Consider the following 5,395-nt stretch of genomic DNA (forward strand, 5'->3'; position numbering starts at 1 on the left):
AAGTGGATCTCTCAAAGGTGTTCTCAGTGGAAAGGCCTACGCAAAGTCCCTCTTTTGCCTCAAAACAGTGTGTGAGGCAATGGAGAGGCTGTTGATGGAGAGATTCACTGAGGAGGAGAACATCATGATCTCTGACCCTGCTGTGCTTCTCAGAATGACCCAGTCTTGCAACCGAGAGCACCTCGATGAAGCCCTCAAAGACCCCTCAACTCTACTCCTCATCAAAAATTTGCATAAAATTTGCATAATTTTGCATAAAATTTGCAGCAGTAATTTGCATAAAAATGGTATGTGGGACATTTTTTCAGCTTGGGGCCATAGCTAGTCATTTTCTACACATTTTGTCCAATCTAGAAACACTGATTAGAAGTATATCTCCGGGGGGTGCAGGGGGACCTAGTCTTCCTACTAGACTATCCCTCCCAATACCGTCTCTATGTGCTGCACGACGGCCCCGACAATGCTGCGCCCTGGATAATATGTTATTAGTCCCCTACCGGTGTACACCGGAGGGGACTATAGGTTTGCACTCCGTCCCTCCGTCTGTCAGTCCCTCCGTCCGTCAGTCCGTCAGTCCTTCAGTCCGTCACGCAAAGAACAGTTTTCCGGACTTTTTTTTCTAAACGCTTAATGCTAATGATTTCAAACTTGGCACATGGTTTCCTCATGATAAGTTAGAGGTCAAGTTCGAACTTCACGACGTTTCGATCATTTTTGACAATGTTATGGCACTTTGAACTTTGGGAATTCTGATAATTCTGATGATCCTTAACTCAGTACTATTTTAAGTTTTAATTTCCTTTAAAAAACATTTTCTCTGCAATAATAGGACCGATTGAGATCAAATTTTCACGGTAGGGGGGACTCGGTCTGTAGAATATTTTAATGGTAATTATGACGTCACATGTCACGTGGTCCGGCCGCCATATTGTTTTTCGTGAAAACACGAAAACCCCTTTTTCTCTGCAACGGCTGAACAGATCGAGGCCAAGCTTTGCAGGCAGAATCGCATACTCATGACGAACAAAAAAGTCAGCGAGGATGACGTCATGCGTCACATGGTTTCAGAGTTATGACGTTTTTAAGCATGAACCTTTAAAACCGAGCTCCTCCCTCATTTTTGATCCAATCGAGGGGAAACTTCACAGATCTGTTTAGCATTAAAATGTCCTTTTGGAATTTGCGATAGGGCACGTGGTTTCGCAGATATCGTTAAATAAACGAAAATATTTTTTAAAATGGATATCTCTTGTTTATTCTCGAGTTCTCCTCAAGCCGCACTGCGCGTCCTCAGCCTCGTCTCGCGAACGTCAACAACGCGACACAGCGCGCGCTTTCCGGAGGGGCGGAGCCAAGCCGAGCAACATATATACACACATCGATCATCGATCGTGAACCGGAAAATATAATAAATTACTTATATTTAGCGACTCGAAAGGTTCTTTATCAACAACGTATTTTCTCGTGCTTCTGCTGACCTGTCTGCAAGGTGTATAAATCGAAGGCCCGAGTGCGAATCACAGGTGAGCCCGTCCTGAGGTAATTAGCGATTGGGAACGATTCAGAACCTGTGGATAAATAACCCTTGGTAATTTCCCCAACAGTTTTCCGGACGACAGACTGCCGGTCGGGGACATGTATTGCAGCGCAATACTCAGAATACTTGTTTTTTTTAGCATGTGGGCGGTGTACTTTGAATGTATCTGTACTTGTTTTAATTGATTTTTACCTTGCGCTTGCGAAGCAAAAAGCAGGGTTCGGCATTCAGTGGGTACGTGTGGCGCACATACGCGTGGCACACGTGTCTGCATTTTAAAAATTCATTTTTTCGGCAACCATTGGTCCGATTGACACGAAATTTAACTATCGGAGCACCTCCGTCTATATAATTATTTATTCATAATTATGACGTCGTAGGTGACGTGGTACGGACGCCACCCTGGAAAAAAGTTGCACCTCTATATCTCCGAAACCGCTAAAAAGGGAAAAAAATGAAACAAGGCTCCCTTTGGGGAACAAGATATGTTAATGATGATGTCATCGGTGCCTTAATTTTGACGTCATATTTCGACAAATACAAGGCTTTATCTGATCAATATGAAAAAAAAAATTCTCTGCAACTGTTCGTCCGATAGACACTAAATTTTGACCATCGGAGCGTTCTGACTCTGGTAGCATTTTCAAAGATAATTATGACGTCATAGGTCACGTGGTACAGGTGTCATCTTGGAAAAATGGAAAAATGTTTCACCTATACTCAGAAGAGAAAAATGTTGCACCTATATCTCCAAAAACCACTCCATGGAATTTTTTTTAACGTGGCTCATTGTAAAGAACTTTGCATGAGGAATAAGTGTTGTTAACGATGATGTCATTGCTGCCTTAACTATGATGTCATAATTTCACAGGGACAACGACCCCTATTTTTATTAGCTCACCTGGAACGAAGTTCTGGGGAGCTTATGTGATGGCGCATCGTCCGTCCGTAAACACTTGCAATTTCTTCTCCGAAACCGCTGATGGGATTGTGACCAAATGTGGCACAAATTATATTTTTTGTGTTGTGACTAAAATTTGTTCACGGCATTTTAAAAAGTCATGGTCTAAGAGGGTCTACCGGGGGTCAAAGTGGATCCAGGTTTGACCGTCAAAATAGGAATTTGCTTTTTCCTCTGAGACTACACACACAATTTTGATGAAACTTGACCACAGCCTTCACCACCCGTGATGTATCAAAGATTGTTCACAGCACGAAGAAAGTCGAAGTCTAAAGGGGTCTACAGGGGATCAAAGAGGGTCCAGGTTTTATCCCCCAAAATATATATATTTGCTTTCTTGTCTGAAACAACACACACGATTTTTATGAAACTTGACCACAACCTTCATCACCCTTAATGTCTATTCCAAAGGACGGCAAGCTTAATTTATATTCCAAAGGATAGCCGGCTTAATGTTTATTGGAAAGGACGACGGGCTTAATGTCTATTCCAAAGGACGGCAAGCTTAATTTATATTCCAAAGGATAGCCGGCTTAATGTCTATTCCAAAGGACGGCAAGCTTAATTTATATTCCAAAGGATAGCCGGCTTAATGTTTATTGGAAAGGACGACGGGCTTAATGTCTATTCCAAAGGACGGCAAGCTTAATTTTTATTCCAAAGGATAGCCGGCTTAATGTTTATTGGAAAGGACGACGGGCTTAATGTCTATTCCAAAGGACGGCAAGCTTAATTTTTATTCCAAAGGATAGCCGGCTTAATGTTTATTGGAAAGGACGACGGGCTTAATGTCTATTCCAAAGGACGGCAAGCTTAATTTTTATTCCAAAGGATAGCCGGCTTAATGTTTATTGGAAAGGACGACGGGCTTAATGTCTATTCCAAAGGACGGCAAGCTTAATTTATATTCCAAAGGACAGCCGGCTTAATGTTTATTGGAAAGGACGACGGGCTTAATGTCTATTCCAAAGGACGGCAAGCTTAATTTATATTCCAAAGGACAGCCGGCTTATTATGTTTATTGGAAAGGACGACCGGCTTCATGTTTATTGGAAAGGATGACCGGCTTAATGTCTTTTCCAAACGACGGCAAGCTTAATGTCTATTCCAAAGGACAGCCGGCTTAATGTCTATTCCAAAGGACGACTTGAGTCACTTTTTCAACAAATGACTAATATCTATATGGTACGAGGAGCGAGCGGTACTTGTGCTGGTTCTGTATTAACTACTCCTTCTATATTGAAAAAGTCCTCACCCCATGTAACATATGTTTGCATGAATGGAGGAAAAGAAAGGAGGAGCGGGGGGAGGAGGGTGGAGAACCGAGGGGTGCTTCTCCACTTGGGGGAAGGTTGTGGCCTTTACATGGGTGGGAGGGGAGGTGGGAGGAGTCGAGGGTTGACACGTCATCTGGGGAGTGGCTGGGAAGAGGGACCTTGGTCGTTCACTTCACCCAACCCAACAACATACGCAGCACTGAAACGTCACATTTGGTTTCACTTGTTCCTTTCGCATTTGGATGAACACGAATCACCCCACCGTGGAGTCTCCCACGTGCTATCGGGAGAGCTGCCCCTGGTCGTTGGTCGCCAGCAAACAATGTCCGAATATCAGCCGTTTAAAATGCATAAGAGCACACAGCACACAGACAGAGTACACACAGTACGGTCTGCAGCACACACAGTACTTTCCATTCCAGGAAGTTAGGATTCGCTATAACACCGACGCTCCACCAGGAGTCACCGTATTCGCATCTCGCAACGTAAGCATGACGTCACGCCAAAACGTGCATATCATTAACTCGACCCCCACGAATGTAAGGTGGTGCTCGTGCCTATATGAGTCCACGGGAAAGTTACTTGGTTTATGCCTTAAACTAATGAGTAAGGAAAACAACGATTCGGGGTGACGCCCGAGTCCTCACCCCATGTGTGAGAGAAATTTTTGACCGGGTACAGGTCGTCCTCTGGTGACCCGCTTACTCCGCGGGATGCCGGGGTGTTTCGATCTGCCCGACCCCATATGTTAAACAATAACAGAACGAAGTTTGAACAAGGAAACATACGAAGTGTTCATTCAATTAATCGTAATCATGCCAAAGATGCACTGACAGGGCGAGTGCGCCCTCTGTTGGTCATATTCTGTGTTGGCCAGAGACATGCCAATGCAGTTCTGCAGAATGTTCTACAATGGGTCATATACATATAATGTACGCAAGATCGCTGGATTGTGAACAAATTGTCACAACCAGGAAATGAAGTCGGAGATTGAAAGAGGTGGATTTGGGGTGTTTAACGGGAGTAGAAAAGATCAAAGTTTTGGAAGGGGGAAGACAAGAGAGTGTGAGATTTGTCAGGACTCAGGATTGAAAGACATGTTCCACTTGTTTGCCCAGTCTGTGATTTTGTCCAGGTCTGCAGAGAGTGAGGAGGCTGCAGACTGCCGATCTGAGGGATGAGGAATGGAGCGGCAGAGAGTGGAGTCATCAGCAAAGAGATAGACGATTTTCAAGAGAGTCGGAGAGATCATTGATGAAGACCAGAAAAAGCACAGGGCCCATGTAATGTATCACGTATCAGGCTGGGAAGACAGTTTGAGTGCACCATCGATCGTTTATTGCGCAGCCGGGAAAACCACAAGCCCCCAGTGTAGGCCCAGCTTCCTGTGCCAAGCCGTATGCCCCGCCTCTTTTATATCCACCTTCCGGTTTAATCCCATGCAATACATAACATCTCCCCCCCTCTCCCATTAACAGTGAAAATACCAATGTGAAAATAACAGTGAAAAGCATACCAATGCATACAAAAATACAGACATACAAAATTGCGAAATTGCAAATGCAAAATTGAATGCGAAAATTGAATTGAAATTGAAAATTGAATGCGAAATGCATACAA

The 5,395-nt window shown here is 44.0% G+C and overlaps 1 non-coding gene across 1 annotated transcript; it reads left to right on the plus strand.

The window, feature by feature from the left end:
• The first annotated feature begins 4,364 nt into the window (after nucleotides 1–4,364).
• Nucleotides 4,365–4,513, plus strand: LOC137434597 (U12 minor spliceosomal RNA). Its single transcript, XR_010985883.1, has one exon. It is a non-coding gene; the product is annotated as a U12 minor spliceosomal RNA (small nuclear RNA).
• The last annotated feature ends 882 nt before the right edge of the window (nucleotides 4,514–5,395 follow it).

This window comes from Myxine glutinosa, chromosome 10 (assembly GCF_964187855.1).
Source record: "Myxine glutinosa chromosome 10, kmMyxGlut1.1, whole genome shotgun sequence".
Taxonomy (NCBI): domain Eukaryota; kingdom Metazoa; phylum Chordata; class Myxini; order Myxiniformes; family Myxinidae; genus Myxine; species Myxine glutinosa.